This window comes from Ctenopharyngodon idella, chromosome 1 (genome assembly GCF_019924925.1).
Source record: "Ctenopharyngodon idella isolate HZGC_01 chromosome 1, HZGC01, whole genome shotgun sequence".
In the NCBI taxonomy this organism is placed as follows: Eukaryota; Metazoa; Chordata; class Actinopteri; order Cypriniformes; family Xenocyprididae; genus Ctenopharyngodon; species Ctenopharyngodon idella.
In genome coordinates, this window is record NC_067220.1 from 38,975,009 (window position 1) to 38,987,389 (window position 12,381).

General features: G+C 36.2%; 1 long non-coding RNA gene across 1 annotated transcript; it reads right to left on the bottom strand.

Moving 5' to 3' along the window:
• Positions 1-2,135: 2,135 nt before the first annotated feature.
• On the bottom strand, positions 2,136-12,111 carry LOC127520376 (uncharacterized). The gene is made up of 3 exons (XR_007932089.1): positions 11,935-12,111; positions 4,628-4,877; positions 2,136-3,795 (listed from the first exon to the last, which is right to left on the bottom strand). It is a non-coding gene; the product is annotated as an uncharacterized LOC127520376 (long non-coding RNA).
• Positions 12,112-12,381: the final 270 nt, after the last annotated feature.

The window sequence follows — 12,381 nt, forward strand, 5'->3', positions numbered from 1 at the left end:
TTAGGGCTTGTGAATGACCCCTTCTGGGGTTTGAACCTGCAGAATCTGGGTTACCCACCCACATCTTTAACCACTAAGCCACACCACCCAAAATAAAAAATTAGATTTCTAGCATATTCCGTGCGGTCCTTCTCTGTGAGCATATTCATGTACACTTTGAGTACAACCTCACAAGATGACAAATGAAACCTGAAATTCAGACCCACCTCAGTGCTGTCAAACAGTATGTCTATACATTAATAAAACTCTGGCACATAAAATGTGTGGCTTGTTAAATGGAATCAAAATTGGAACAACAAAACAATTTGCTATTGCATTTACCCACTTCAACAGAAAAATGCTTCTAGGATTTTGAACCCTTTGAAAACCTTTGTCCCAAACCATGCTGTTTCCCGAATTTATTTTTCGACAAATGATGAAAAACAGGTGTGTGGTTTCTTGTTTTATTTCTGTAAATCAATTACCCATAAAATTCTGATAGAAGTCATGGCTTTCTAGATAAGTGAATACGCAAAAGAAGTGTTTTATCTTTTGCCAAGAGTAAAACAACAAGGAAAACTGAGGCCATTTGCATTCCATAAACAAATGTTTAAATAACTAAATAAGCAGCCATATATAATGTCAAAGTTTGTCTTATTTTCATAATAATTAGGTAACACTATTTTACAGTGTCATTGTTACATATGTTACATGTTGTTACTATAGTAATAACTATAAATTTGTGCATAATTACATGCAATTAACCCTAAACCGAAACGAACCAAACCCTAATCCTAAACCTATAGTAAGTACATGTAGTTGCTTAATATTACTTAGTACTTAAATGTATAATTACAGTGTATCAAAGACACCTTAAAATAAAGTGTAACCAATTATTATTTTGGGCCGAGAATAAAAGTTGAGATGGAAAAAAGGTTAAAAAAAAAAACTTAAAACTTAAAAAAAAATACTAAATAATAAAAAGAATAATAGCTATCGATTATATAGAGCTTTATATATTAGATAAACTGAAAAATAATAAAAATATCTAAAGAGAAACACACAAAGTGAATTACTATTTACTGTTATTTAATTTAATTTAGCTTATTTTTTTTTACTACTGATAATTGATTTAATTGTTAATATCACTTATTTGCAGTATTGTTATTTTGTTGTTACATTATTTTGCATTTTTAGAATGTTCTGAATAAAATTCAAATCAGAGACAGACCTCTCAAACTTTCATCAGACTTGGTCAGCTGGTTCAGAGAGCTAGTTCCTCAAGATCCCTAAATTCCAGAAAGTTTTGCTGCTGGAATTTCTCACAGGAATGGAGGGTGCTGCCTCATCAGATAACCGCTCCTACAGTGTCCCCTTTTTTTCCGGAAGATGGATTGGCTCATTTCCCTATAAGTCACAGAACGGTCGAAGCATGAATGCAGCTTCTTGACTTCTTAATGACTCAGATTTTTTTAATTGATAACAGTGACCGCTCTTTAGTGAAGCGTTAACCACATGAAGAGAAGCTGTTGTTAAATTACAGCCTTAAAGGCATAGTCTCTGACTCAAACCCAAGCAGCCTGATCTGGGTTAATACGACTACGCCTCAGGCTTTGAAGATTCAATGAGACGTAAGTCACCTTTAAGTGCCAGATATTGAGAAATATTCGATGAGTTATCCTAAAAGACCTTGAATCCATAAAGCAGGGTTTTTCCTAGAGTTACACGCAGTTTGATTTCAGCACTGCATATTTTAAAAGTGTTCTCAGGTTACATTTATATCTTATCCATGTGGTCTTAGACTTTGAAAACAGACCCTGAAGAAGCTACTATTATTTCTATGTAGACTAGCCTACCATTCAAAGGTTTGGGGTCAGTAAGATTTTTAATGTTTTTGAAAGAAGTCTCTTATGCTCACACAATAAGAGCTGTGATACATTTTGGAAGCTGTGATACATTTCTTATTCAGGACTGTTTGATGAATAGAAAGTTAAAAAGAACAGCATTTATTTGACATAGAAATCTTTTGTAACATTATAAATGCCACTTTTGATCAATTTTATGCATCCTTGCGGAATAAAAGCATTAAAGGTAGGGTAGGCAATTTCAGAGCAGCTAGCAATAGAAAGCTAGCTTTGAAATAAATAAGGGCTCCCGAGCTTATGAATCAGTATATCGTGTACTTGAATTTGGGCACTGGTAAGGACAGTATTTACCCTGGCTCACTACACATTGGGACACGGATAGGGTGACCAGATTTCTCATGGTGGAATACGGGGTGAGCAAGGGGTGGGCAATATGACCATTTGATTTGATTTGTAATTAAATAAACTTGTTTTTCAGATACAGTATGTTTATTTACCATGTATACGTTTATTTAACGTATTCTGTTGTTTGATTAACATTAATGACAGACAAATATTTAATTAGGCTACTGTCCCTTTAAGACCGAATTCATAAATGTAATATACTGACACATAACCGGTTTTCACCCACCTGTTTACGTCCACTTAAGCCATAACTGATTGTATTTACATGAGATAATCCACATAATGGACATTTTGGCAACTATGTGTGAATTTGACCATTCAGGCGCGAGGAGAACTGATCACGCAACTGGGATCTCGCGCAAGGAAAGAGAGGGAGCGCGCGTGAGAGAGAGCGCACTTCTGGTGTGGTGTGTCTTTCAGCGCGATTCTGCCCATCCCGTCTTCGCTAACGGCAAATTAATCGATAACAAATTGTGACTGGATGGTAATTTTGTTCTAATTTTGATTGGGCTGTTCTCGCGTGCGACACAAACACAACCACAACACAACTACTAACGTTACTCGTTCTATGATCACCCAGTCGTAACGGGACAAAATACTGGACAAAACATGATTTTTTTTCTTAATCAGTTGGGACACTAAAAATAGAGCTAAAATACGGGACTGTCCTGGGAAAAATGGGACGCCTGGTCACCCTAGACACTGATGACTCTATTTCCACCAACACGACAACGTCCTCATTGTACAACATCACTACTGGTATTTATGAACAACAGCAGAACTGATATCTTTCTGACATTATATTTTAATGCGATTTAAAGTACATTATGATAAATACATTGATTGTTACATATACAAGCAACATTTCAGCCGTAAATAAATGATAAATGTTAGCTAGATTATGTTCATTACATGTCTAGTGATTTATTTTTTTTGCTGAAATATAATAAAACAATGGTTTGTATTTTAAAAAAAAACACACGTGACTTTGTGTCATTACATGTAGTGATTTGGCTCATGTGATTTACATTTCATGCTTTAGATATTCCGTTAGGAAATTCCCACTGTGGGACTTTTTAAAGATCAAACATCTCAGTGCCCTGGAAGGTTTTTACGATTAAGACAGCCCTTAAAATGGCCGACTCCCTGATCAGTGCCCTGACTCCTAAATTAGGGAGCTGATTGAGAAGCACCCTAAGATCCCACCCTCCCTTCAGAGCTATCTCCAAACCACACCTCCTCCAAAACACATGAACGCGCACATGACAGAGTCTGCAAAGCGTCACAAGAGACGGCGTTAAATTACCTCATGTCTCAAAGCACATAACATTACAATAATAATAAACGTAAACAACTTAACAAGCTCTGACTTGTACCACCTGACTGCTGTAGATTCATTTAGGCGTTGATAGTGTTGACATAAAAGTGCATAATTCCGAGCCTGAGGACGTGAACCGCTCCAAGTAGAATCGCATCCTCATGGAGCAATTAGAGATTTGAGATGTCCTTCAAGATGGTTTTCTTTGATCGGTTTCCGGGTCACAGGCTGGAGAACGAAGGAGCAAGGAAACGTGGAAGCATCAATTTGAGTACTGAAAAGCATCCTAAGTCTACAACTCTGCATAGCCTCATCAAATGCGCTGATGACGCGTGATGTCTGCACGAGCAGGTGCGCGGAGGTATGCAAATACATATGTTGACAGGCAGTTAGGACGTCGTCCAATCATTGCATTCGGACCGAATGCAATGATTGGACGAACATTTTTTGGTCCTGAGACTTCCACAGAAGATATATGTACATTTTTAAATATTTAGACCATTTAGTCCACTTCAACTTGATTGCTATCAAGACGTGAAGAGAGTTTCAACCAGTATAAGAAAAAGTGTTTATGAAAAACTTTGCCTACCCTACATTTAATATAAAGTTAATGTCAAAATGTTAGTAGTACCCCATGCTGTATCATCTATATTGCTGTAGATCTAAATAAACATTCTACACAGGAAGTTGCAGCTTGGAGAAAGTAAATTTGCTTAGATTTACGATGTACCATGATGACTAAATACTGTAGGCCCCAAACCGCTCTCATGCTAAAATGTGATTTTACAAATATTCCACTAAATCAACCCAGTCAACCATAAAACAGCATAATGCTATCGTGTCGGTATGTTAATAGCACGCTGAAATGCAACAGAACACAACATACTTGAGTGCAATTATTGTTGTATAATTACAGCAGTGTACACTCCTGATTGGGTTTGTCAGGAATAGGGTTTTGATTATAGAGTAGCAGATCTTTAAATGTAGATCAGACACAAATTCACTGTTGTGTGTGTTTGTTCTGCTAGTAAAGCTCTGCATATGTTTTTGTGAGTTTCACCTTTTGTTGAGTACATGGTCAATGGCCATCAACACTCAGTTTTAGTGCAAATGACACTTGACTTCATCATCAGATCCAGATGGAATCAGCAGATTCTTTTGCATTTTCCGCACTGATTTTAAAGGGTGGGATCAGTGGAATTCTGTGGAATGCATTTAAACATGGAAAAGGGTTAGTTCACATAAAATAAAAATGTTGTCATCATTTACTCACCATCATGTCGTTCCAAACCTATATGACTTTCTTTCATCTGCAAAACATAAAAGAACATATTCTGAAGAACTGAAGTTTTTGTTCATACACTGAAAAAACATTTGGTGAATTACAACATAATTCTTTGGTGAACACTCTTATTTGTAACTGAAAGCATAATTAAATCAGTCAAATATTCAATAAATGAACAAGGAAGGGTCATGGGATTTGTAGAACTTTGAAAATCAGGCATTCCAAGTTCTGCAGGCGCACATTCCGTTTAAATAATGTTAATTATTTAAAAAGTTCAGTACAGTTTTTCAAAGAAAAACTACTGACATTACAAACCAGCTGCCCACTTTTCTTTTTAAGGGACAGAATTGCCTTATTCTGTAAAATCATTGCGCCTGTGACTTTTGTTACAGACTTCCTCTGAATTCATCAGCGTTCCTTCACATTAATCTGGCCACAGATCAGTATCTAAGGTGCTCCTTTGTACTTGGCTTCCAAGCATTTGCAGTGACATCATTTTATGTGATCACTCACTGTCAAAGCTCGCAAGCTGCGGAGGATTGAATAACTGCCACACAATGGTTCATTGTCCCTAAACATGAGATGTAGAAATTGCAGAAGCAGCAGGCAGGGAGAGGGCACCCTGTGTACTGACTACCAGTGTCCATTTGTGCCAGTGCTTATTTCGTGCCCAGCTGGCATGATAAGATGGCATGAAGTACCGCATAATTAAGTCATTTTAAAGATAACGTGAGATTTCTTGGGAATTTGAGATGTGTTTTAAATCCTGAACTCAAGACTGTTTCAAAATGTATAGGCATAAACAGATACCTTAAAAGATAACTTGTTTCTAAGACAGCATTGCAGGTATCCATCACTAAGGTTTGTTGCGATTAAAGAAATCGGCTGTTTTTAAACTATCAGCCGATAGTGTGAAAATGTGCTTTTATTGGCAGATACCGATTATTGGCTGATAAATCGGTGCATCTCTAGTAAAAACTCAACATTTTTTTCCCCAATTTTTAATGATAACAGAACTACTATGAGCTACAAGGTTGTTAATCAATGGTATTTGCTTCTGTTGAAGCTGTCAGCCTGCATTATTTCAACTAATTTTTACAATAATCATGTTTAACAGCGGAATTCATGGTGAAAAACTACATTACCCATAATGCTGTACAGGAAAATTCCACCAATCAGAGAGTTGCAACAAGCAAAATGTGCCAAGGAGCTCTTTAGCTCCGCCCACTCCCATGAAGCACTGTGATTGATGTAATCGAGTCAGTCTCCCTCTCAAAATGCTCAAATATTTGTATATATGCATATTTTGCGATAAACTTCAAATATATCATTTTTTTATGTCAAATCAACATTTTTAAATGAGTAGTTTTATATTCCTCCATGTTTAATTTGATTATGCTGTTTGCAATGCTTCATGGGATTGTAGTTTTTTCCACTCTATTTAAAATAACTGTTTTCTATGTTAATATATTTTAAAATGCCTTTTTGTCCTGTGATGCAAAGCTGAATTTTCAGCATCATTACTCCAGTCTTCAGTGTCAGTTATTATTATTTTTGTCATTGTTGAAAACAGTTGTGCCACTTAATGTTTTTGTGGAAACTGTAATGTTGGTTAGAGTGTTGGCCTTAAAAGACAGCTGCCTATCTAGGCAGTGGACTGTGAGGCGGTTGTGAAACAGAGCTACGATGTTGGCTGCGATTTTGCCTTGGGTGACATTTTCTACTGAATACTAACTGCTGCAGAGAAGCGCTAGTTTTGGTCAGATGACAACGTTCAGAGGTGCTGACACACAGTTGAGGCGACAATTGATTCCAGAAGAGCTTCTGGGTGTAAAAGGAAGAATTGTGGGTAATATTTAAAAGAAAAAAATTCCATACTTTACCATACCACAAGCATCTAAAATGTATGATTGCTCAACTGCCACAACAGCTACTTCTGTTCTGACCCGCTTTTCACCATTGGCCATTGAAGAATGTTTGCAGCAAATAGTTTGGGTTTAAACAAGCATGGGGATGTTCCAAAGGGAATTAGAAATGTCTTATCAAAATCCATCATTCTTGTTCTTGGACACTAACTACCCAGTTCTGGGCAGCAAGAGTGATGAGCAAGCGTACCATCACTAAAATACTCAAACCACCATTTAATAAACACTGGAACATAAATACACAGTGTCTAATGAAGTTTGGCTTCTCAACAGGGAAGACCGCAGTCTCTACTCTGACCCCCAGGCTGGGTTTGAGAGTAAATTAGCACATTCGCATTAGCAACACACTAAATAGGAACACATATTCGTACATTCAGATTCAAATGCCCTTGACAGAACAATAAAACTATTCACTAAGACGTTTTAAAAAGCGTGTGATGGTGCATAGCATATTGTAACCATATGTTGGACTAAATGTTGCAATAGCTTTTAACACTCTGGGAGAAGCAGGGGAGATAAGAGGAATTGATGTTTTTTTAAATTTCCTTTCTTTTAAACTTTCTGATTTTCTGGTTGTGATTAGGCTGGAGAGCACAACTCTAAAAAAAAAGTACATTTTTTCAAAAGAATAAGGGGACATTTTCTAAGAATTGCAAGTAGTTTCAACATGAAGTTTAAAACCTGTTTGACTTACTTTTTTATGTGGAACACAAAAAGGATGTTAAAAGATAAGTAGCCTATATAGTACCCGGAGGATGTCGCTCTTCAAAAAAAGGGGGCAAAACAACACCATATAGCCAGTGATTCTCAACCAGGGGGCTCAAATAAGTCTAAAAATGATTTAAAAGGAGTTATATTAAGAATCTTAATTACACACTAAAAACAAAACAACATATTTCTATTGTAGTTATTTTTACTACAATAGAAGTACATAGGCTATTAATGGAAGCTTGTTTCCACCACAGAATAAAAAAATAAGGTAATTGCAATTTTTTATCTCACAATTCTGAGAATAAAAGTAAGAATTCCAAAATATAAACTAGCAATTTGGACTTTTTTCTCTTCAATTCTGACCTTTTTTCGCAGAATTATTAAGTATGAGATAAAAAGTTGCATTTACCTTATTTTATTTTTTTTATTCTTTGTATCAAACTGCCAAAGTTTCAGTTAATACAATGAAGGAGGATGGTTTAATAAATAGAAAAAAAAAAGTTGTGATAACAAATCATGAAAATAATTGTTTACAGTGTATGAGCTTAGATAGGAGGACCTTTGAGTATTGTCTTAAACAAAGGGGAACCATAGAGTCAAAAAGGTTGAGAACCACTGATATAAACACTGCATTTTATTCCAAGCCTTCTAAAGCCATATAGCTTTGTGTGAGAAACAGACCAAAATCTTTATTGTTATTCACTGAAAATCATGCTATCCACTTTAGTTGGTGTGCATTGCAGTCACTCACTAGACAAGGAATGATGGTATCAATGAAATTAAAACTAGTGCAACATGAATATTGATTTCAATATTTTCAGTTATGGTTCTTTTTTGTTCTTTCATCAGAAAAGAGCACAATTTGCTAAACAGTCACAAGGGTTGTAAGTACTGTAAATGACAGAATTTCTATTTTTGGGTGAACTATCCCTTTAAAACAGTCTATTCAGTCCTCATATATGTTAAGAAAGTGAGAGTCAACCCCACCAGCTGGGCCTTTGTGTTGTTATTAGCTCTATACATATGGTTTAGGCCTTTCAGCTCAACCAAGAAAGTCACTTTTGCCTTCTCTCACTCAACAGGCAACTTAAAAAGGATTTGAAAAGAAAGGAAACAGACAAGATCAAATGTAATTTGTCTGAATAGTGAGGAAACACTTCTTTATTTTCAGTTCAAAAGGCCTCATAGAACTCTGTAATACCTTAAGCAAACTCAAAGTACATTGAAAGTCTATTCAACAGCCACTTCCTCAAGGCATTAAAAGAAAACCTATACTGGCACGAGTCCAGAGCTCATTGTATTATGAGTTTTAGATGGAGTAAAATGATATTTCACAGACTAATTGCACATTTATTCAAATATAGATCTTTTTATAAACCTACCTGTGTATTATCCTAAAGTTTCTGCTAAGAAAAAAAGAGTCAGTTACAATGTATAAAACAATTTGCCTGGCAATGGCAACAAGTCGAACACTGCAACAAAATTACAGTAATATTAATACTGAAGTCATCTGAGGTTATTATCACTACAATCAATAACTTCATGCAAGAGACACAAAAGTAGCGACGTTTCAGTTATTCAAACGAGCGAACTGATAGACAGCGAATTATCTCACCACTGGATGCAGCGATTGACCTATTTTCAGAATCAACTATTTTCAGAACGCATGTAATATATTTATAATACTAATTGCTCCATAATAAAAACATTGGGTAACACTTTACAACACAGGTGCACTATTATGCAGTAATTCATGCTTAACTAATGCACAGATAATCATTTAATGTTAATGTATGACTCATGAAGAACTAAACCATTCATTAATGGTTACTGCATCAGCAACTAATAACTGTGCCTACACCGGACATGACCGCTATCGCACCATACTACAACAGCTGTCTACACTGGACGCAACAGACCATTGCAAATCCATTTGTCATACGTGTCAGAGGTAGCACAAGTGCTTGGAGTATGTCCGAAATAGAATAGAGGTCAGTTTACTGGATTAGTTGTGTCACATAGCGTTGTGCCACATCCAGTGTAGACAGTGTCACTGACTATAATGGGTTCTGTTGTGTTTTGTTGTGTTGCGTCATGCTGCTCATAGTGTAGATACGATGTTACAAAATAGCAGTGCCCGGCCGCATTTTCTCAGTGTCCTGCCTTTGAATCCTAGACCCCAATGACATATTGATATACAACATATTACTTAACATTGACATATTACATATTACTTAACAATGAGTTAATAGTCACGTGCCTCAACAAGAAAAGTCATCACATAATGCAAATCATTAGATAATAATTAATTAAAGCTGACAACTGGAAGTTGAAATACATGGTTTAAGTCTCAAACCAGTCATTAGTGTTCTTTGCCCAAATTAGTGTAAATTTATACCAATTTATATATTTATTTTATTTCCCCCTTCATTCCACACATTTCTCTTTATCCATTTAACATTCTGTATTTTCTATTTCAATATTTAAAATACCATATATGTTTTGTAAATACAGTAAAAATGCCCGACAGTCAGGCTAATTGACCCTTCGCCAGGAGCGATCTAACCAATCATAACGCCGAATCCGCCATTTTGTCGGACAAAGCAATCAGGGGAGTTAACAGATTAATGATTTAATTGAACTTGAAAAATGGTGTGTACTGACGTCTTTCCATGGTTGAAACAACATTCCTTCTGATGTTCATTCATGTTTATTTGATGCTATATATGAACTAGTAGGAAGAGATGATCGGTTCACGAGCCGTTTGAACTGAGGCGCTACAGCGATCTGTCACAACACATTAAAGAGCCACAAAACAGTATTTATTGTTTAAATTTCTTTAAAAATAACAAAATTTGAAATTTGAGACTTTGTTTCATATCAAAAGTAACCTGCTCTGTCTTGTCTGTCGACGTGTTGTCAGTGTCCTCTTCGCTCTGTGATGTATTTTTCACTGCGTGAGAACATGATGTGTGGCAAGAGATCGGCATGGCTTGTTGGACGGAGCAACAGTAACTAAAGGGGGCGGGTCTTTGCGAACGGTCAATTAAGTTTTCACTCTATTACTGTATTTCTGTAGGCCTATAAGTCAGTGTGGCACTGTACTGTCAATTTACAGGAATTTAACATTTTATTAGGCTATAATATTTCATTTCAGTTAGGTTAGTCATTAATAGCCTACAGTAAGATTAATTATAAAGATATAGGCCTATTTAGTGGTGTTTCGTTGAGGAATGAATCAGTGGATACCGGTGTGATCATACGCTGCATTAACCAGCCTACAGTGGTCAATACTCTGATCTTTGGTTTTAAAAGCTAGGCCATAAAAACTTTCCAAGTCAGAGTCAAGTCGCGAGTTATTTTTTGTCAAAGTCTATGTCAAGTCGCAAGTCTTCCTTGATTATGTCGAGTCGAATCACAAGTCATCAAATTTGGGACTCGGGTCCAAGTCCCCAACCCTGATTTACACTATTAGTGTTGATAAGGATTTATTACATGATGACACATTTAATTAACAGCATTTCATATATGACTTAATCTATTAATCAGACTCTTTATTAGTTGCTGATGTGGTATTCATTAATATTCATGATAAACTGTGCACTGGTTAAGCATGAATGTTACTAAATACTGAGTGCTCAAATTTTCATCAAGATAAGCATTTATTTATTTATCCACCCATCCATCCTTCAGCTAAAATATATAGTCCCTCACAGGTAAACTACGGCTAATATTTGATCCATATGAGCGCATACGACGATATATACAGTATATAGGTGAACCGTGTTTCACATCATCGCTATATAGTGTATTGTATCCTTTTTCACATACTTTGACTACCTGAAATTTTGTGGGGATAGTCCTTGAAAGTGTATCAGGAAAAATTAGATGCCACTTGATGCCCTAATTCACTGGCATGACCACAAAATGGAAGTTTTAAAGGAGTCAAAAAGTCATGTAGAAATCTGTTGACTCTAAGCTTCACAAATGAAATCCATGTGCATGGAGAATGCCCACTGTCATTCCGACAAGCATTAGCAATGTGTGTGTGCGTACATATACTTTTAATATGTTCCATCTGCCTTTCCATCTTTCCTGATTTTCACACTAAAGAATGATTAGGTGTAAATGAGCAGAGGTGTAATCCAGACTCCCACAAATACACACAAGGGGATAGTGTCAGTAATACCACAGCAATTTCTCACATAAATAACCCACTCCAACAGTAACAGAGTGCTTACAAATGGCAGGATGGCAATGTCCCCTTATAATAAGTGTGATTCAATGGGACAGAGTGTTTACATCACAGATGTTACACTTCGCGGAGGTCCGAAACACCATTTAATTGTGTTGTCCCACTCTACCAAAAACATGACGCAAATAAAACGTTGATTTGCATGCATTTGGCAGAGAACCATAGTCGTGATACAGAACCATATTTGTTACCTTGAATCGGGATGTAGATGCTTTGAAAATGTCTCTGGGGAGCCATTGAGGGCTGATGCATCAAGCATGCTGGATGTGTTTCTGTTCATATTCATACTGCTGAGAGGTCTTGGCCGCTTAGCTGGAATTTTGTCTTCAGAAAGCGAATAAATGAACATTCCGATCTAGAGTCATAGAAAAAACATCTGTCATTTAGTTGAACACACTTCCCAGTAAAATCCCCTTCTTCTGTCTGTCCTCAGGCATGTCTCTGAGGGCCAAATGAAACTTCAAATGAAACATTTTATCTAAATGCATGTTGATAAACCCACACCTTGAAGTGAATACGCTTGTGTTTTTTTTTTTATTATTATTATTAAATTGAATAAAAATACTCATGTTGCAACACTTCACAATCAATTAAGCACAAACATGACCACAGTAATGCAAAATGCATTACATAAATTT